The 23,099-nt window shown below is 32.2% G+C and overlaps 1 protein-coding gene across 20 annotated transcripts in view; it reads left to right on the plus strand.

Annotated features, from left to right (window-relative positions):
* Sox6 (SRY-box transcription factor 6) overlaps positions 1-23,099 on the plus strand; it is a 612,624-nt gene that overhangs the window by 87,382 nt on the left and 502,143 nt on the right. For 19 of the 20 annotated variants that reach the window (XM_058576980.1, XM_058576987.1, XM_058576994.1 and 16 more), the window contains one exon: positions 16,612-16,682. The exons of the other annotated variant lie outside the window; for it this stretch is intronic. The gene's annotated coding sequence lies outside the window, so the exon portion shown is untranslated. The remainder of the gene's footprint in view (positions 1-16,611; positions 16,683-23,099) is intronic. 20 annotated transcript variants of the gene reach the window in all.

Genomic DNA, 23,099 nt, shown 5'->3' on the forward strand with positions numbered 1-23,099 from the left:
TAAATTTATTTATTTTTATTCTAATTTATTATGTATGACAGCAGAATGCATTACAATTCATATTACACATATAGAACACAATTTTTCATATCTTTGGTTGTAGTCAAAGTATAGTCACACCATTTGTGTCTTTATACATGTACTTAGGGTAATGATGTCCATTTCATTCCACTGTCTTTTCTACCCCCATGCCCTCTCCCCTCCCCTTCCACCCTTCTGCCCTATCTAGAGTTCATCTAATCCTCCCATGCTCCACCCACAACCATTATGAATCAGCATCATTATATCAGAGAAAACATTTGGCATTTGTTGTTTTGGGGATTGGATAACTTCACTTAGCATGATGTTCTCTACTTCCATCCATTTACCTGCAAATGCTATAATTTCATTCTTCTTTAAGGCTGAGTAATATTCCATTGTGTATATGTAACACATTTTCTCTATCCATTCATCTATTGAAGGGCATCTAGGTTGGTTCCATAGCTTAGCTATTGTGAATTGAGCTGCTATAAACATTGATGTGGCTGTGCCACTGTAATATGCTGATTTTAAGTTATTTGGGTATAAACTGAAGAGTGGGATAGTTGGGCCAAATGATGGATCCACTCCAAGTTTTCTGAGGTGTCTCCATACTGCTTTCCATAGTAGTGGTACCAATTTGCAGTCCCACCAGCAATGTATGTATGTACCTTTTACCCCACATCTTTGCCAACATTTATTGTTGCTTGCATTCTTGATAACTGTCATTCTGACTGGAATGAGATGAAACATTAGAGTAGTTTTGATTTGCATTTCTCTAATTACTAGAGATGGTGAACATTTTTTTTTTCATATGTTTGTTGACTCATTGTATTTCCTCTTCTGTGAAGTGTCTGTCCAGTTCCTTAGGCCAATTATTGACTGGGTTATTTGTTTTTTTGGTGTTAAGTTTTTTGAGTTCTTTATATATCCTGGAGATTAATGCTCTAAGAGGCATGTGGTAAAGATTTTCTCTCATTCTGTAGGCTCTCTCTTCATGTTATTCATAGTTTTCTTTGCTGAGAAGAATCTTTTTAGTTTAAATCCATCCCATTTATTGATACTTGGTTTTATTTCTTGTGCTTTAGAGTCAGATCCTTTAGGAAGTCAGATCCTAGGCTGACATGGTGAAGATTTGGGCCTAATTTTTCTTCAGTTAGGCACAAGGTCTCTTTTCTAGTGCCTAAGTCTTTGATCCACATTGAGTTGAGTTTCATGCAGAGTAAGAGACAGGGATTTAATTTCTTTTTGTTACATGTGGCTTTCCAATTTTCTCAGCGCCATTTGTTGAAAAGGCTATCCTTTCTCCAATGTATGTTTTTGCTGCCTTTGTCTAGTATGAGATAACTGTATTTATGTGGGTTTGTCTCTGTGTCTTCTATTCTGTACCATTGGTCTACATGTCTGTTTTGGTGTCAATACCATGCCATTTTTGTTACTATGGCTCTGGAGTATAGTTTAAGGTCTGGTATTGTGATGCTTTCTGATTCACTCTTCTTGCTAAGGATTGCTTTGGCTACTCTGGTCCTCTTATTTTTCCAAATGAATTTCATGATTGCTTTTTCTTGTTCTATGGGATTTTAATAGGAATTGCATTAAATCCATATAATGCTTTTCGTAATATGGCCATTTTGACAATATTAATTTTGCCTATCCAGGAGCATGGGAGGTTTTTCCATCTTCTAACATCTTCTTTAATTTCTTTCTTTAGTGTTCTGTAGTTTTTATTGTAGAGGTCTTTCGCCTCTTTCGTTGGATTGATTGCAATATTTTATTGTTTTTTTAGGCTATTGTGAATGGGATAGTTTTCCTAATTTCTTTTTCAGTAGATTTATCACTGATGTATAGGAGTGTGTTTGATTTATGGGTGTTGATTTTATATCCTGCTACTTTGCTGTATTCATTTATGAGTTCTAGAAGTTTTATGGTGCAATTTTTTTATCTTCTAAATATAGAATCATGCCTCAGCAAATAATGATAGTTTGAGTTCTTCTTTTCCTATTCGTATCCCTTTAATTTTTTTGTCCTTTCTAATTGCTCTGGCTATTGTTTCAAGGATGATGTTGAATAGAAATGGTGGAAGAGGACATCCTGGCCTTGTTCAGTTTTTAGAGGTAATGCTTTCAATTTTTCCCCATTTAGAATTTTGTTGGTCTTAAGTTTAGCATATATAATTTTTATAATGTTGAGGTATGTTCTTACTATCCCTAGTTTTTCTAGTGTTTTGAACATGAAGGGGTGATGTATTTTGTCAAGTATGTGAGACAGATTTATTATGTGCATTTTGCAGATGAGTTACTTATCAAGGAAAAAGTAGGTATTCTTTTGCATTATATACTCTGAGAAGAATATTGCTGATTCAAGGAAATTTAGGTATTTCTGTTAGTTAACTTAAAACTCTATTATACAAAATGATAGATATATACCCAATGTGTGTTTCTCTGTGCTATTGCCTAGGATTCCAAATAAAAAATTTAGTAGCCATATAATAACATTCCTAGAAAATGGGATACATTTTAAACTTTTACTTGTTTTTGAATATAGAACTCATATTGTCTTTTATCTCTTTTTTCTTCTGCACTTTAAATTGTAAAATCAATCATGTTGATGTCAGAACAGATTTTATGGAAAGATGGTGTGCCATTTTCTTACAACCTTTCTATAAAGGCATATCATTTTTATTTTATTTTTGGTACCTGGGATTAAACCCAGGGGTGCTTTACCACTCAGCCACATCCCTAGCCCTTTTAATTTTTAATTTTGAGACTGGCTATTGCTAAATTGCTAGAGCCTAAGTTGCTGAGTCTAGCTTTGAACTTGCGATCCTCCTGCCTCAGATTCCCAAGCTGCAGGGAGTACAGGCATGCACCACTACATCCTGCTCCATAATCATTTATTATATAAGTAGATAAATGTGTATAATATAAATGTATCACATTTATATACATGTATAAACACTGAATTTTTAAAATCAGGGTAAGTTTAGTCATTTCCCCTCCCTACCATCAATCTACCATTTTACCTTTTTCGGTGTCATTTTTGAGTTTATGATTTGGTTTAAAAGTAATTTGTGTTTGGATATTAATCTTTACCCCACTTTTAATCATTTTAAAATAAAATAGTTTTTTCCTCTGACTATATAAGAAATGAATGCAAATATATGTAAAATTCCCAGACAATGTGGAAAGGAATAGAGATAAAATACAAAGTCCCTTATAATTTCAACACTCATCAATAACCTTTTGATATATATACTTTTTCTCAATAATCATCTCAACATTCAGTAATGTTTTGCTGAATATCCTTTTAATATTCATATGCATATGTACTCATATAGTAACTTATTTTTTATGTTAATGGAAAATACCATACATTTGTTTTCTTAGCTCCCCCCCCCAGTAATTATGGATATTTTTCTTATTGATAAATATGGATGGATATATGTCACAATTTTAACGACTGCATTGTCTCTATTTTCTGATTGAATTTTATCCCAATATTTATGGACTTTTGGTGATTTCTAGTCACTTGTTATTATCAACAACACCTCAGTAAATATTTTTATATGTGTGTCTTTACCCTCTTGTCCAAGAATTTCCTTAGGATAAAATAGAATTTTTGTATTAAAGGACATATACATTTAACATCTGGATATATTAGAATGAGAATCTTGCTTTTTATTTACACCTTCCCATTTTGTGTGAGATTTTGCCATCAGTGATCTAGGAAATGGCAGATTTATCAAATTGTTCTCCAGAAAAGTTGGGCTATATTACATTGTTCATGTGGTCTTGTCTTTCCCCCTTCTCCTCCTCTTCCTCCTTCTTATGTACAAAGGAATTGGACACTCTCTATTCCTTTTCTACATGAGTATTACTTATTAACAATACTTTAACTTTTTGCTAAAATGTTGTCTTATATTGAAATATATTAACATTTCAAAATTAATTGTGATATTGAATATATTTTAGCTTGTTTTTCTGTTTTCACATTTGTAAATATTCCATTTATTTCTGTCGCTATTTTTTTCTTATTGATTTGTTGGAGATCTTTATATTCTTTTTTGTCTTACTGTATGAAAAATATGTTTTTTATTATGTGTTTTGTATTTTAAACTTCATTAATGGTCATAGTTTATACAGAAGAGTAAAATTTTAGTGTAGTCCTTCTTACTAACATTTCCTTATTTTAATATTATGCTTTGCTTGGAAAGATTGTCATTCAAGATTATACAAATAAGCTACCTAGATTTTCTGGCAGGTTATTTATGTTTTTAGTTTTCACCTTAAAAAATCCATTCAGAATTGATTTTATTGTGAAATGTGAGGTAGGGGTTCAATATTGTTTTTTCTTAAACAGCTACCCATTCTCAGAACTTTTTATTGAATAGTTCATCTTTCTCCACTGAGTTGAAGGGTCACTTATACCATATACTAATTTATATTGCCCATTGATCTGCAAATTTATTCCTGTGTTAGTAAAAGCCTATTTTAATTTTTATACTTCTGTAATATTTACAAATTTTGTCCTAAATTTTACTTAGATTATTTTATTGTTGGAAAGACATTTGTATATTTAATCTTTGAAATCACCCCTAATTTATTTATTTATGATATACTTGACTTTGGAATATTTTTATTAACTTTTGTTGTAAGTTTTCATATTGTATATGAAATACCTGTGATCTTTTCTTTTTTCTTTTTAGAAGAAAGATTGGGAAATGTGGTTATAGTTCAGTAGAATGCAAGGCTCTTGGTTCCATCCCAGAAACTACTCTGAGAAGATGCAGGAAGGAGGCTTTCAATCAGGCTGATATGTGGGCTTGACATAGTGTCTGTCCCAGAGAATGATAGTGGTTAAAGAGCAGGGTTTTATCAGTAGACAGAGATAGCAAGATTTAGAATGTCTTAAAAGAAGTTCTCTTAGCATGAGAACCAAGAAGTTTTGAAAGGGCTAGATCTGAAATATTAAGGAATGCTACTTGAATGAAACAGGGAAAGTGTACTAAATTTAAAACCAGAATATGTGAATTTGAGTGATGACCATATATTTTATATATATAAATTTGTATATATATATTAGAGAGAGAGAGAGAGAGAATTTTAATATTTTATTTTTTAGTTTTCGGTGGACACAACATCTTTGTTTGTATATGGTGCTGAGGATCGAACCTGGGCCGCATGCATGCCAGGCGAGCGCGCTACCACTTGAGCCACATCCCCAGCCCCACTTATTATATTTTTGAATATTTAATTCCATCAAATTTCAGGTTTTCATTTATAAAATAGGCCTAGTAATCCTTTATTCACAATTAATCATGAGGATTGAATGAGAAAATAAATATCAGTCAAATAATACTTGGTCTATATAATTTGCTTAATAATAGTTGTCTTTTTTTTCTTAATGTGAATTCTGCAGAAACAATGTTGAGGGGGATGAAATTTAGGACAGGACTTGAATACTGGAAAGATTTGTCCATTTCCTCCATCTCTTCATATTTAAAAGGGCAGTGGTTTTTGTCCAAGTGCTGGAATTAGCACAGTACTGTTTGGATCTGAGAATTATGAAGTATGTAGCAGGGTATTTTTCCTGTGTATCTCTGCATGAATGCACACGTACACACACAGAGTTCCATCAGATCTCTTAGGGCTGGAGGAAGTCAGTAAAAGAAAGTGAAATTAGGAAAATTCCAGGACAGGAAAATAAGGAATTTGTAGTTATTTGGGGTTTGGAGGGATAGGAAGGTGCTGGCACTGGACAAATATATTTTGGAATCCAGGCATTTAACCTGCTTCCATTTTACAAAGTATCTTTGGTCAAGTGAGTAAGTGCAAGAGTGAAGTAGAGAAATTGATATTTTGTGAGAAAACTGAATGCTGAGGATCCCATTTTACAGATGGAGTAACTGGAGACATTTATTTTCCTCTTAGAACAGACGTAAGCTTAGTAATTGGAAACTTTGACTTATAATGAAAGTTCTGTCACCAACTTGTCATGTGGTCCTGAATTATGTTTGTTTCCTTGACTGTAAATTTGAGCACATCTCATTCCGTTATCCCTGATATTTTTCACTTAGAGAGTGAGGCAATCTTTGAGAGAGATCAGGCCAGGTCTTTTCTGGATTTTAAAGTGAAATCTTTAAATTGTTATGAGGAACATATAGTAAAAGGATTAGCAAGATCTCACCACATGATTCTCATTGTTTCTGTATTTTTGAGAGTGAGCAAAAGATAATCAGGGCTCAGAAGGACTAACATAGTATCCAGATAAGCTCCTAGTGGGTCTGCAGTGTTTAGTTGTTGAACATGATGATATGATAGCATTGCCCAGGACATAGTTTTAAGGTCTTGTTACCCTTAAGTAATTCTTCTTTAAAAAATGCGTGACCATATCAGCCACTGTGTCATCCATGTAAGTTATGACTGATACATTTCAGCTGAGTTTCAGGGAAAAAGCAAAAAGAAAAAAGCATTTACAGAAGGCACCTAGGAAGCATTTTCATATCTCTAATCCTCACAAAGAACTTGGGAAGAGAATAATAATGTCCCCATTTAAAAATACATATTTATTATTTTAGAAAATGAGATTATATAATTTTATATTCTTTCTTCACCTAACATTTTACACAAAGCTGTAATTATTTAATTATTTGTCTCTACTAGGCTATGAAATCTTTGACATCACCAATTCCACTTCATCCATGTTTTCAGATCTTAAAACAGTGCCTGGTACAGAGCAAGCATTTGGTAAATGATGAGTAATTATGATATATTCCAAGTAATTAGCCCATAGTTACAAAATCTTTATTTTCTCTTCTTTTAGAATTGTTCCTCTTTTAAATTTCTACCATGAATTGAGAAATACTTAAAAAAAACTTAAAAAAAATAAGGTGCCACAATATGCTATACAGCGTGTTCAGGCCATGTTGACTCTGCATTCACATAAGTTGTTCCAGTCTGTATCTAGTTAATAATGCTGCTGTTATTTTTATAATCATCTAAGTACATATTTACACAACAGGCGGTGTCAACTCATCTAAGTTAGTTGGTATTATTTGCCTGATACTTTAAATTACAGAGTTCCATTACTGAAGTCATTATTTGTGGTTAAGAGGGAGTGGCACTGAGAGTGGCAAGAAGAAATTTCTTAACATTAGGATCAAAATTGACCCTCGTTAGATGTCTTTAAATTTGTCTTGGCTTACCTACCTAGAGTAAATATGAAACCCAGGCCTGTCTCATATGTTTCTATCTGTTTACTCTATAATAATTGTAGACTGATTAAAAAGATGCATGAATTAAAAATCAGTATTTATTTGCAAGATTTTGTTAAATGGTTGGTTTTTAAATGTTCTGCCATTCTATTACTCTGTTTGTGAACAAAACTCGGAGAGAAAACTGAGCAGAGAGAGGAATCTTTCCCTTTTTTTTTTTTTGAGAATTGTAATACATAGCAATGTGAGACTGTTCTAACTACAATATTTATCTTACAATGAATTCAGATTGTCAGTTGCTGGAGATCAGGTATTGTGCTTTATTGTTCTGTACCCCAGAGATCCCTATTCATGCCACGAATCCTGTGTGCTCTCAGAAATGTTAATTGAATTGCTGGAGAATAGCTGTTGTCTTTATCTCAAATTAAAAAAGAAAAAAAAAGCATAAGAAATAATCTTTAAGCTGAATTCATGTTTAGTTTCTAATACTATCTTACATTTAAGAAAATATTTAAAACAAGAACTCCAAAATCACTGAGAATCCTTTCAGTAAGATAAAACATTTTAGTAATAAAATTTTCATTTAGCCCAGAAGTTCTTGAATTTTAGCATGTTGGCAATTACCTAAGGACTATGCTTAAAAACAGATTCCCAATGAGTGGATCTGGGTGGAGCCTAATAGTCTTTAAAACATTTTAATTTTAATAAGTACCTGAGGTGGTTTTTATAATGGTAGTCTGAAGATTGTTTTTTTTTTAAAAAATATATATTTTTGTTGATGGACCTTTATTTTATTCACTTACTTATGTGTGGTGCTGAGAATCGAACCCAATGCTTCACCCATGTGAGGCAAGCATTGTACCACCGAGCCACAACCCCAGCCCTGAAGATTATGTTTTGATAATCACTTTTTCTCTCCCATCCTGCTCACACAAGACTGCCTTTTGTTGTTAAGAGGTATCACATATGCCTGAATCAGGCTACAAGAAAAAAGGGATATTAAAAAACACAGTAATGGGTGTTATTTCAAAGAAGTATATTTTGTTAAGAAAAGTAAGATACATGAAGAAGGAAAAAAAGAATACAAGCTTGCCAGGTGCCTTGGCATACTGGAGGCTGAGACAGGATGATCACAAGTTCAAGGCCAGACTCAGCAGTTTAGTGAGGCCCTAAGCAGCTCAGTGAGAACTTGTCTCAAAAATAAAATAAAATAAAATAAAGTAAAATAAAGTAAAGTAAAGTAAAATAAAATAAAAAATAAAATAAAATAAAAGAAATAAAATGTGTATGTGTGGGGAGTCTGGGAATACAGCTCAGCGGTAGATTGTCCTTGAGTTAAACCCCCAGTACACCCTACCCCAAAGTACAAGCTTATTGGGTGAAAAATCACAAAATATATTTCCAAAATGTTTTTTGATATGTTGACCATTTTTATTTGATCCTGGTCAAGAGGCCGTGCTACCTTATGTTGTATTTTTGAAATATTTGGAATTTTTGTGTAGTCAGGACCTCAAAATCTCAGAGTTTTGGGGAGTAATTCACATGGTGATTCTGTAAATAGTTTACGTTTGTGATACACACACATCTAATATTTTTATTTTATTAAATAAATATGCTTTTATTTTAATAAAATACACACATGCTTCACCACTGAGCCACAACCCCAGTCCCAGTGGTGTATATTTTGATCTTGGTTTATAGTGATAAGGTAGGTGCCTTTGTACAATGCCTTTCTAAAGTAAAGACATGCTTTCTTCTAAATAGTCTTATTCATTTTTCATATATACATTATTTTTAGGCTGACTATCCTTGTTCACAGATAGCTGTTCTTGAATTGTTACTTCAGGAGAACAATAAAGTGTTGGCAGTTGTGAAAACTGTCAAACTTAGGTAATCATGTTTCTGATTTATAATTCAGCCACACATGTTGGCAGAGGTGAAGTGGTGGGCCTAGGGAATGCAACATTAATTCTTTTTCTACTGATCCAGAAATATCTTGACCCTGACTATTTATCAGCTTTTAAAGTAGGCTTAAAATACGTTACATAAAGTATAAGGGTATGATTCCTAGTGAGTTTGGATAAAATATACAATTGTAGAATATTAGTATGGTAGTGACTTCAGAAGAGAGGTGGTATAGCAGTTCCTGCACATCAGTATATAGCCAGGCCAGCTGTAAGTCACCTAGAGAGATTTTTAAAAAATGGAAACTCCTGTTTCACTCAGGAACAGTATGGTTTAGTAGGTCTGGAGTGAGGATAACAAATTTGAATTTTATAAAAGTTTTCTAAGTGAATTTATAATCACCTAATGTTTGGTGCACGTTTCAACTTGCAGCTCAGTGTGAGGATTCTTTTTACAATCTTCTTGACAAAGAGTTATCTTACTTTGTGAGGAAACTTACCCCATTGCTTTTAAAGATTTATCTATTTTAAAGATTTATCTATTTAGGGATAAACTAAAGTTTATCCCTAGTATTGTTCTTTGGAAAGAGGAAATAGAAACTAACTTTCAACCAGTTATTGCCATATTATACCAGCTGTTGTGGATTTTATTACCTCTTCTTTGTTGGCTAGTTAGTTCCCTTAGTTGAAAAATGGAATAACAGAATAGATGATCAGTTATCTTATGTGGCCCGTGGACTCTGGGGACCCCTGAGACCCTTTCAAAGGATCTTCAAAGTGAAAATTATTTTTTTTCATAATGCAAAGTTGCTATTTGCTTTTTTTTTTTTTTACTGTATTAACAACTGCACTACAGATACAATGCAATTTTAGGTAAAATTGCTGGTTCCTTAGCATAAATCAAGACACTGGCATAAATGTATATTAGGATTCATTGAATTCTTTATCCTTATTACTCATGGGGAAGATGAGCAAAGAAACCCAATTTTGCTTAATATTATAGATGAAGCAGTAAAATGTATTAATTTTATGAATTCTTGAGTACATTTTTAATGCTCTAAATAAGAAGTATGTATAAAGCACTTATGCTATATATATATCTAGTATCATGAGTATCTTGAGGAAACACTTGAATTGAACTAAGCTGAGTTAGAATCATGCAGTTTTTACTTGAAAGAGTGTCTACTAGCACAGTGTTTATACTTGGCAGACATATTAAAAATAAATAAATAAACGAAGTGAGCCTGCTCACTTTAAGAAAAGCAGCTGACACTTTTTTTTTGTCAATAAAATTCAAGCTTTCAAGGAAAAAGTAATGGTTTGGAACACTTGTATCCATCACTATGAACTTGACACCTTCCTGTATACTTAAAATCTTTTCTGGTGAGATTGGTGGTGATAGTAAAAAATGTGATTATGAAAAAAAAATTTTAAAATAAATATGTCAACATTTTGAAATAACTCAGTGAACCAGTTTTTTTTTCTTTAGCTGAACCAATGTATGATGTTACAAAATCATGCATGGCTAAAATATTAATTTAAAGGCCAGAAGATATTTAAGAAACAACAAAAAGTTTATTAATACTATATTGTAATTAACATTTCTGGAATGACTACTTGTCAAATTTTGAAGTAATTTCAGAGAAGAATAGCTACAGTTATCTGAAAAGGCTGTTAAACACTGCCACTTTCCAACTACATACCTGTATGAAAATGGGTATCTGCCACAAAATCTACCAAACCTAAGTATTGCAACAGATCAAATGCAATGGCATCCATGATAATCTAGCTGTTTTAAAATAAAACCAAGGCACATCAGAGATTTGCAAAAATGTAAAACAATTCTAGTCTTCTAATTTTGAAAATAGGCTTATATTTAAATAAAATGAGTAGGTTTATTATTATTTTAAATGATTAATAACTATTAAAATTTTTCAGTTTTAGTTTTTAATATAATAAATATTGATAAATGTCACACTAGCTCTTTGGGACTCTTTTTAAAGTTTAATTTTTTTAGTCATACTTGCCAGTAGAGTCCATTTTGACATATCTATTAACATGGAATATGTCTTATTCTAATTAGGATCCCAGTCTTGTGTATGTACATAGTGTTGAGATTCACTGTGGTGTATTCATATATGTACATAGGAAAGTTATGTCATATTCATTCCACTGTCTTTCCTATTCTTATCCCCGCTCCCTTCCCTTCATTCTTTAAGAACCACTGGACTAGCTGATGTCTACAATTTATCACCACTACATCTTTAGAACATGCAATCATTCTAATGTAATATGATTTCCATAAAGTTTCTTAGCCAATCTACTCTAAATGTTTTGTCAATCTTCCTTCTAAATTTTGGTCATCAATATTTAATATTAAAATTATTAGAGATGTAATCAACCAGAAAAGAATACATGAATAGGCAACTATGAGTTGGCTTCAATAATTACTGTCTTTGGAGATATTTAAGATTAGAAGAAATTGTTCTTACTTGGGAAAAGTAAGTTATTCCAGGAAAATAAAGCATGAATTAGGTAGCATCTTAAGTTGTCTTCCTTGATACCTTAGAAACAACTCTTTTGCCTGAGGGGATATAAGTACCAATAAGTAAGTGTTTATTTTTTATTCACTATTGTGCTGCCCTTAGTTTTAGCAATTACGTTTTAAAAATTTTGGCATTAGGAGCTGGGTTGTGGCTCAGTAGCAGAGTGCTTGCCTGTCATGTAGGAGGCACTGGGTTTGATTCTCAGTACTGCATATAAATAAATAAAACAAAGGTCCAACGACAACTAAACAAATTAAAAAAAAATTGGCATTAGCTTAATATAAATTCTTTTGAAATCCACATTTCACATTTTATTTTTATAATCTACTTAAATTCTGCATTATTTATGTCATTCATTACTAAGGACAAAAGTAAAGCTAAGCTTTATGGAGTTGAAGACACATGGGTTTAGCCTTGTAAAGGTATAAAGAAAAAAGTGGTAGTAGTAATAAAGAAGTTCCCTTTTTTTGTGGTGGGGGGAAGGAGGAAATAACAATACTTCTAATGCAAAATCACATTTCCAGGAAAATTCATTTGACTTTGCATACAGGATAATTTTTAATGACCCTTAATTTTAATTTTTTTTTTTTTGAGAGAGAGAGAGAGAGAGAGAGAGAGAGAGAGAGAGAGAGAGAATTTTTTTTTAATATTTATTTTTCAGTTTTCGGTGGATACAACACCTTTATTTTATTTTTATGTGGTGCTGAGGACCAAACCAAGCGCCCCGCGCATGCCAGGCAAGCGCATTACCGCTTGAGCCACATCCCCAGCCCCTTAATTTTAATTTTGATGAAAAGACCAGACAGTCATATTTCAAAGTTAGTTGAGGGGCTGGGCTTGTAGCTCAGTGGTAAAGCATTTACCCAGCATGTGTGAGGCACTGGGTTAGATTCTCAGCACCACATATAAATAAAATAAAGGTCCATTGACAACTACAAAATTATTTTAAAAAACTTTTAAAAAGTTGAGAAAATAAATGCTTTGAACGCAATTGTTTTAACTCAGTGGTTTGCTATAATGTAATTATTGTTAGTGAACCAATAAATTAAAGAAAGTTATTTAACTTGACTTCAGTTTTAAACATACAGGGCTATAATTTTAAGTAAATGTGGACAAAATTTTGCTAAACATGGTTTTAGAAGCACATTAGTACTTTAAATAGTACGTTAGTTTCATTGGCTGTCAGGGTTAGAAGATCATTTAATGTAACCTCTCATCTGATTCTTGAACCTTCTTGCTAAAGCAAATAATAAAAGAAAAGGGGAGAGTGTTAAAAAAGAGAGAGAGATGGGTGTAACTTAGAGACAGTTTTAAGTAGGATTAATAAATTTAGCTTGAAAGCTTTTAAAGTCTAATTATAGGGGGAGGTGGCAGTGTTTTATTTGCTGTTTACCTTTGATCTCTTAGCTATTTTTGGTAGACTTGTACATGCTTTTGTGAAAATGTTTGTGATTTTTAAATTTAATTTCTAGATACTCGTTTGAAGTTACCCTGTAATTCTGAGGATTAAAAAAAATGACAACAACAACAACAACAAAAACAACCTAATGTTACTATTTGGCTTTTGCCACCAGACTAATAATAAGCTGCCCTACATCTGATTTCTTTTGAATATATGAGTGGTGTACTAAATTTTAGAAATAGCTTGATTGTTTTGTGATGCATTAGACATGATTTATATAAAATAACTAAATAATACTAACTAATAAAAATAAGAAAGTAAAAATGAACTTGGAATTTACTGTCTAATGTTAACATTTTGTCCAATTATTCTTTTTAAAACCTGCATAGATACACATGCTTTTTGATTGCTACATATATACACATATATTTGATTTTCTGTAAGTTGATTATTACTATTCATGTTGTATTTTTTAATTCAAAAGTATATTTTGGCCATATTTTTACATCAATATAGATTTGTATTGTGATTTTTAATAGTTACATAGTAGTGTTATGTTTATGTACCATAATTTACTTACCTATCAGGTTATTTTCAATACTAGACAATTATAAAATGCTATAATAAACATTATATGTGGTATATCTTAACATTTTTATGATTAGTTCCTAACATTTTTTGTGATTGTTAAATTTCCAAAAAAGTTATGCGCAGGTGGGGGTCATAACATATGCCTGTAATCCCAGCTACGTGGAAGGCTGAGGCAGAAGGAGTCGAAGGTCAAGGTCAGCCTGGGCAAGATAATGAGACCCCTGTCTCAAAGTAAAACAAGGACTGAAGATGCAACTCAGTGGTAGAGCACTTATCTAGTATGCATAAAATACTGGGTTTGATTCCTAGTAAAACACACATATACACACATACACATACACACACACACATAGACATTTTGTATCCTATTTATAATTCCACACATGATAAATGAAAGCTCTTATTTTTCCATACCCTCACATCCATTTTTTATTAAATATTTTGCTGATATTGTAGGTAAAATGTTTTATTAGATTGCTTTGATTGTGGAGAGGGATTAATATTTTATGTTAATATTTTTATGTTATTGAACATTTGTATTTTACTGTACATTTCTTTGTTAGATTTTTTATGCATTTTTATATTCGAGGGTTTATAGCAATGAAATTTTTAAAATTTAGTAAATTAAGAATGTACAAAAGATTTTTAACAACTTAATAGTGTGGAGCCTGTCACCACCAATGATTAGATACAAAAGTCTATAGCACATGTTGGATCATAGATTGAAATTCTTGAGGGGGAGAGAACTTGTTTTTTTAACTTTAATTTTCTGTGTTCTTATAGTTCAGTACAATTCCTAACCCACGATCAACTATTTGCTGAATGAATGAATGAACAAATAGAGGATTGGATCAAATCCATGGGTGATTGGTTGTTCCCTTTATACTAAATTTTCCAGGAAGATGCTGATTTGTTCTGGCATTTCTTTCTGTATCTTCTTACTTTTGTGCTGCCCTCAAGACCAAAGTGACTATTTTTATTTTTGGAAATGTCTTCTTCAGGCTAAACTCTTCTAGTTCTTAAAAAAGTAACTTAACACATTTTTTGTGTACTACTTCTTAATTCTGCCAGTCACAAAATGTTTGTTTATTTCTAAATTTTCTGTTTGAGGAAGTATGCATTAAGGTAATTTTCCCTTTTATAATAATGAGCTCTGTGGCCTTAGGAATTTAATCTCTTATAATTTTTGTTTTAATATGCTACCAATAGTAATCAGTTGATAATACAATTCAGAGTTGCTTTTAATTTCTATATCCGGACTGCACTGAAATGAAAAATGAAATTTATTGACTTTGTTTTGGTATATATTAGACTATCATTTGCCCTGATATGTTGTCTGGAATCTGAATTGCTCCAAAATTAAAAATATTTTTAGAATTGTAGGTCTCAACTCCTGAAGAGTCCAATGGTTGAAAAAATGGGATCTGTGTTAGCCACAGTATTCTTTGCTGACTTGGATAGTTTACATAATGTCCAAATAGGATTGTATGATGTCTCAGAATTATTCTCCTGGATCCCCAAACATCAGAAAGTTATGAAGAAAACAATATAATTACAAAATTAATGATAGAACTACCTTTCCTTGACTAGACTCTACTATATTTCCTGTACATGTGGAAATAGGCCTTACAGAATTGCTGGAAACTGGTGAAACTGGAGTGGAGAAAGTCTTAGGTACCATTTTCTACCATAAAAAAAAAAAAAAAAAAGGAAGTCAAGGGAAGAAGCCTAATGGAATTAGCTACTGATACTTAAAGCTGTCCAAATGTCCAGGCCTTATTATCTATCAATTGTCAATGGAAAATAAAATAAATTATCTTGGTCACTTAGGCAAAAGCGTATTTTAGGGACTGGGGAAGGGCTGAATTAGATCTTCGGTTCATATCCCAGCTTAATTTCAGATGCCAGTGCTTAATCTATTAAGGCCATTTGTGCTATAATTGCAAAGTTGGGCATAGTGGTTCCTACAAATGTTGATCAAGATACTTTTTTTCCCCAGGATGAATTTAATTTAAACCTAGTTAGCTCTAACTAACCTAGATATTTACTGGCTATATTTTGAAAACACAAAATCAATCAAATCAGTCCCCAGAGACTAGGAAAGTTTCTGACCTAAATTAGGAACTCAAATTCCATTATTATTTTCATTTGAACTCTACTCATAGCCATCCTCACATTCTGGAAAGAATACAGCCTCTGTAACAAAGTTTCTTTGTTTTCATGGAACTAAAAATGTGCTGTATTTAGACCAAACAATAAAAATAAACTACTGAACTACCTTCTAATGCATGGGGGTTGTGGAGAGAGGGAATCATAGATATTTAGAGGCATAAAGTGACTCATTGTGGTAGTTTAAATTTTTTATAAGTCTAGCTCTGGGTGTTTGAATTGCATGTGTTACCTCTTCAGCCAATATTAAAGTGTATGCAAGCAAAATAATTTTGGATTGAATTGTGGCTTATACAGGATACATATTATATTGCTGAGCTATAAATAATGGGCTCTACACTTCAGATAGAACAAAAACTGCTTCCTCTTTTTTTCATTTACTTATGAGGTATTACTGTTAAACACATTCAAGATATTCTCTATGAAGCTAACTTGCTGAGATAAATATATTTTAAAAAAGTGACTTGCCTTCCTCTCTCCTATAAAAATCTCCCTTTGGTTTGTACCTAGTTATACTTTTAAACACCTACTTTATTACTGAAATTTTCTTAAAAAGCCGTATTGGATGGAAGTATTCTTAAATGTAAAATAATGAAATAATTGTTTCTTTTGACATTATAATCTTGGAAAAAGTTGTTAGAGTAGATGAAGACAACTGCCTGTATTAAAAATAGTATGGTTTATAGCCAGAAAGTATACTTCTTTAATAAAGCATATAAACACAGTTTACTTGTCCTTTTTGATTTCATTTTGTGTCTGATTTTCCAGGTCACTTTCATGAATTCAAAGGCAATTTACCAGTGATTTCTGGGTGCTGGGCTGATTTTTTGTGCGTAATTGTAAGTATTGGTTTGTTTATTACTGTTCTCATTAGGTAGTGAAATGGTTACAGTGTATAAACAAATTCTTCTTTGTGTCTGAATTTTTATTAGTTTTTTGATACTTGTCACAAAGTATTAATTGTATTAATAGCTTTTTGGAGGGGGGAGGTAAGAGGACTATACAAAAAAATATTAGCTGGTGAAAAAGCCAATTTATTGTGATTTCCAGTGAAAAAAACACAATGCAGGGCCCATTATTTAAAAGCCTAAAGAATAAATATCTTCCTTTTTTGGAAGAAGGCTCAATTGGAGGAATGAGTTACCTTAAATATTCTAGTCTACATCACATGAATAATCTACCATGATAACTTTTTACATCTTCTGGTTATCTGGACTTGAAAACTACTGTGTGCTTGTGCTCAGAGAAAAGACTTGAGATGATATAGAATTTAAAGTGCTGTCAGCACATGAGGAGATTATGTACTAAGGAACTAAAGACTCATTTAGTGAATGTGTAATATATTTCAAAATGGTAGTATTCCTGCCTTCTTTCCCATCCCCCAAACACCATTATATTTTAAATGGTAATTTGGTGAACGAAGGTAATTTTTCTCAGGAAAGAAGGTAAATTTTAAGGAACAAAAAAGACATAAACTTTAAAGATCTGTTATCAATATATATTTATTCTATAGAAGTAGTTGAGATTATATGACACATTTAAAAAATGCCTTTCTGGGGCAAGGGATATAGCACAGTGGTAGAACACAGGCCCTGAGTTCAATCCCCAGCACTGCCACCACACATATAAACCTAGAGACCCACAGTTAAGTAGCTTGAATGGAAAACCTATTCATATGTGTGCATTATTATAAACAATTGGCACTTAAGGGGCTCTTTTATATTTCATAATAGCAAAAACATAAAAAACTTTTTCTTTGTTAGTTTACTGCTACAAATAAGTTTTAAAGAATATACTTCCAGGAAAGTATTTGAAAAAAATAATTTCTTAAATTGAAGTTTAAATGATTTGGTATTCACCTAGAAAGCAGTGGAAATTTGTTTAAAATCAGTTTTACCTTTCTGTTAGTGGTAGTATTGACTGGATTAGGCATTTTGGACCATCTTTTAAAAAAGTAGATTTTTATGTTTAAAATATTTTAGTAAATTTTGTATATATTTAATGCATTAAGAATAGTTATTTTTACGACAACTTTATCAATTTACATTTTATTATTTGAAGCTTGAATTCTTGATTAAAATGAAATTTTATAAACTTCATGTGTCATTTGGATTAACCATAAGCTTTTAATTTGTGCAAGGTAGAATGGTGAGGAATAGGAAGCAAAGAAGATGGAGAAAGAAATGTATTATATTTTATTAGGGTTCTTGGTGAAGATAGTAGCTTCTAAGGAGCTGAGTTTATCCTATTAGAAATCTGAATGAAGGGAAATAATTATGAGCTGTCCAAATCTTATATTAGTTGCTTTGTTCTCTTTTTTACCTTCTTTCTCTTTTCTTTCTTATCAGTCATTTTCATTCTAGTAAGTTTTCAGGATGATTAAAATTTTTACAGTGACAAATATAATTACTGTCACATCAACCAAGGAGAATTTCCTTAATATATAATTTACAATTCTCATCACTCAAAGGTTTTCTTTCCTAAATTCTTCACTTTTTTCCCTGCACAATGGATACACATAGGCTATTTTTGAATGGAGGTGATCCAATTAGCTAAAATTTTTTTTTTGTGATTTAGCAAAGGGAAAGATTAAAATTAGAAGGGGCATTGTTGATGTAGTTTTCATGTTAATTTTGGAGTTTCACTTTAAAAACAACAGCAACAAAAAACATTTAGTTTGATTGTGTCTGGTCACTGAAGCAGAAGTCATGGTAGTCAAACAGATCTTAAAATAATTATTTTCTTGTCTTGAAGATTTCCACATGCTAGAGCAGGGTATGGACTTTGCTGTTCCTTGGGTGAGTGAAAAAGCTTTGTTAGGATCATCTCTTGACTGATCTCCCAACTGCAGAATCTTCTTATTAAAGAGATGTGGCAGCATGCTATGACTGAGATAAGTGAGATGAAACTAACATGGCATTCAGAATTTTTAGTTTCAGTTTCTTTCAATTGTTATGGAAACTGTTCATCACCTACACTGGATGATAAAGCAGCTTGAACAAACGAAATGTTAATCTAGTTATGCCTAAGGACAAGTAAATGGGCTTCTTTTATGAACTTTCATTTCTATGTCTACAACTGCATATTTGCTACATGATTTAAGGCAGAAAGTTAAACCTCATGGCCATGGGGAGGTTTCTTAGTAAGGTGTACAGAAGCTGGTCTGTGAGATAAGGAAAGTGGGATATTGTTTTGCACATCCATAATGAATAGGCCACATCAAGAGTGTGAGAACCGATTGGAATCTTACTTACTCATATCTACTACCCAGATCAAAAGAGGAAAATACTGTGAAGGAAAATGACTTATGTTTTCAGAAGCTACAATAATTATAGTGTTTTTAAAAATTAAATTACCTGTCTCTTTTCCCAAAGTAGGCATTGTGTAAGAAGACCTTATTTCCCATGTCAGTAACTCACATTCAATTTTTTTATCTCTAATGAAAAAATAATTATGTAACTCCAACTATTCAGTTTCACTAGGGCAATAAATAATTGGTTAAATAAAACAAAACAACAACAAAGGTAGTTCATTAGGTACCCTGCTTTTCCAGGTTACTCAAGCCACATTAGTAATTTGATCAATGAATTCCCTTTTATAAAGTTCTGTCTCAGTTCATGCTTTCTATTAGCAACCTTTTCCCTAAAGCCTCTCACTTGTTCTTTATTGTCTGGTACAAAAAGTGAGAATTGTTTAATCCCAGGCTTGAGGCACTAATAATAGTATTTTAAGTTGGTATAATTCTTTATTTTGCAGACATTAAAAACTCTGTAATATGTGTAGGAATTATCCTCATTTTTGCAGAGTAGCAGGACTTGAACTTGAATTCATGGTATAAATTCAGTGATCTTTCCACAATACCATGCTGTTTTCTCTGAGAGAGTTTCTGAGGTTTTCCATCACTATCTCAGACTTCACATGGTTACTGAATATATAATTTTGAAAAGTTAAGGTAAAGTAAGTAGGAGAAGAGATTGCAGAAAGCCTTCTACTACTACTTCATTTCTTCATTTTCGTGGGGCATTTGGTTTTCCCTGACATTTTTCAACACTTCAATCCCAAAACTGCCACATGTCATCACTTCAGCTGAATTTTTTTTGAATTGCATAGATTTTTAGGAAACAAACAAAGAAAATCACAAATTCATGTCTTTGTCGTATTTTAAAATGGAAAGAAATCAGTTTCAGACTGAGCAGAGCCCAGACCAAAGCTCCCTCAGTGAGAACATCTGTGATTTTAAGGACAAGTAGCTCTAAGTGCATTATCTTTAAAAAATATTATTCCAGGCTAATCTTGACATAGAGCAGGTAAATAAAAAAGATGAGCTGTGAAAATCCACAAATAGGGCTTGAATGCCATTTTCCATGACAACGGGAGCTGCCCCATGAAAGCATTAATGCTGGGAATGTAAGGAATTTAAAATTGTACCTTTTCAGTTTTACAGTTGTGTGCTCATGTTAATTAGAGATATACTGACATTTGAAGTATCTACATTAATATACACAGCTACTATACATTTGTGAACTGTGGCCAGAAATCTACTTTAATTGAAAGGAATTTGCTAATCTGAATGTGGATATCCATTACATTTTAAGCTTTTAAGTTTTATATACTAGTGTCCTTAGATACTTGTGCTTCATGCTGTCTCTAGTTTTTATTTCTAATTTATACCTGAAAGGACAGCCTGGTCTATTTTTAATCTCCTAGTGCTGTTTTGGAGTAATACTGATAGAATTTTGAGAAAAAAAATGTTTTTAATAGTGTCCTTTATTTGCTGTAATTTTGAATCTGTTTTTCCTCTATGACTTTCTAAATTGTTTTTTTTTTTCTTGCAAACTGTTAAAATGGCCTGCCACTGCAATAAGGTAGGATTTGGGTTTATGGAATTAGCTTCATTGGCTATATTTAAGGACAAAAAAGCTACCCTTTACCATCATACAATAGTTTTAGCCAGAGAAGCCCAATATTAGAGACCTTGATGAGATGAACACTGAAGAGGCATTCTGGTTTTTCCAGTAGAGCTGGGTTTCATTCTTTTGTTTTGATGTCAACCCATGCATCTCAATTTTTTGTTGGTAAATATGTTTACAATAGCTTGCTTTCTTGAGGTTATCTTTAGCTTTAGATTTAATGCCTTGTCTGTTTTATATTTAAAGTAAGACCTTACAACAATTTTTTGCAAGATCCTGTTTCTTTTTTGAAAAAATGTGTTCTTTTTAGATATACATGACAGTAGAGTGTATTTTGACATTTATACACACATAGAGTATAACTTTCCATTCTCATGGTTGTACATGATATGGAGTTACGCTGGTTGTGTATTCATATATGAACATAGGAAAGTTATATGCAATTCATTCTACTGTTGTTCCTATTCCCATCCCCCCTTCTTTCCCTTTATTCCCCTTTGGCAAGCTCCTGTTTCTTAAGCATCTGCCGCTCTGAAATTTTAACCTAATCATTTTGTGCTTGTTGTCTAATGAAACCCCTTCACTTACTTTTAACCAATTGATGAGAATTACACAAGACCAGTTAGAAAGAAGGTTCCTTTTTGTAGCACCAGAACAAACTCTAAAAAGTCCCATAATATTCAGGACTTGTTTCATTAAACCATTTTACTGGTACAGTTAAACCACTGAGACCTGGGACCATTAAAATTTACTCAGTACTGTTTTTATTATGGTCTTTTACTCTTCATTATTTCTTTTTCTCTGTATGAAGTTCCTCTGTTCTTCATTCTTTCATGTTGCTTACTACATATTATGCCATCACAGCACATTTGGTAATTTCAAGTTAATTGCTCAATTATCAGTGATAGTCATGAAGCACTTGAAACATGCGCAGTGGGAGATTTTTTAAATTTCAAAATAAGTTGGTGTGTCATAATCTTAAATGTGAAACATGCCAATATCTGCAGGCATAAAAATACACAGCCTGAGCTAGGCATTTCAGGGAAAGCAAAAACCTACTCTAAAAATCAGGGCTTTTGTCTGGCATTGAAGTGTTTCATCTTTGCTAATTTCAAACAACATGTCTAAATTTGATCTTGGTTTACTTTTCAAACTCTAAAAAATTTGTTCAGATTTATAAAGGAAAGGGGAATTAAAACTATTGATTTTGTTTGAGTGTGTTACCAGAAACTCGAAAATCACATATTCACTCTAAAGGGGAATTTGGTGTGAGGTAGACCATGTTGGATGCCAATCAAGGAAGGTGACTTATTAAAGAAGCAGAAAAAATCTTTTATGTTTTTTATTCAATCATAAGGCAAGTCTATAAGCAGATAACTGCCTTAAAGTAAAGGTGGTATATTGATTTATTGATGTTGAAAAGACCCCACAAGAACAATGACCATTGGAGACTTATTTTCAGTTCTATACAGCAATATTCTTGGATGCCTTTGAGACAACTTACATATTAAGACAAAATAATTTGTGTAACTCTTTTGGCAACTAGGCAAACTATCATTAGATTTTTGCATTAGGGTTCAGTTTAGGGTTTTCTATAAACTAATGTAGTGCCAACAGCTCTTTTTAAAATGCTATTATGGTTCTTTCACATTTTAATAGTACTATAGTAAAGCTGAATTTACTGACTACATTTGAAGGTGGAGTAGAGCTGCACAAGAGTCAACATTAAAGTGATTCAGTGCCTGTTGGAGAAGAATTTTTCTTAACTTGAGATTGGAAACAATGTGGGGTTTGAGGGTAATTTTCTAAAAGTTGCTAATAAATTGGAATATTTTCCCCCAAAGCTACTCTCTGAACTTTTTAACCCAGAAGATGAGTTTAATCATTTTCTAGTACTGTTATATAACTTTTATTATTATTGAAAGGGTTAAATGTATACAGAGAAGGGGAAATATAGCCTTGATTTGAGTTGGGTAGACAAAGAGGTGTCAATAACCTCACTGATTATGCACAGCTAGCCTACATAATTATAAGTAAGATGTGAAATATAGTCTGCCTATAGTTCAAGAAAATGTAAAGTTATTGACTCCTAGAAATATTTTAGTAGCTAGTTTCTAAAGATTATTTGAATAATTAACAAACTAGTTTATTTTGTTGCACCTTGCCTCTACTCACTTGCAGCATACAATTTTATTTCAAAGTACATGTTTCATGTATTTTAGAATTTTGGTATAAAATTTTTCATTTCATCATCAGTTTTTTGCCAGTACCAAAGCATCAAAATGTGAGTTAAATATTGCCAGTAAAGGTAAAATATTTTGTGAATCTTCTCTCTCTCTCTTTTCT

The sequence above is a fragment of the Marmota monax genome, unplaced genomic scaffold (genome assembly GCF_021218885.2).
Source record: "Marmota monax isolate L192 unplaced genomic scaffold, Marmota_monax_Labrador192_F-V1.1 WCK01_AAM20220418_F8-fsc00061, whole genome shotgun sequence".
Lineage (NCBI taxonomy): Eukaryota > Metazoa > Chordata > Mammalia > Rodentia > Sciuridae > Marmota > Marmota monax.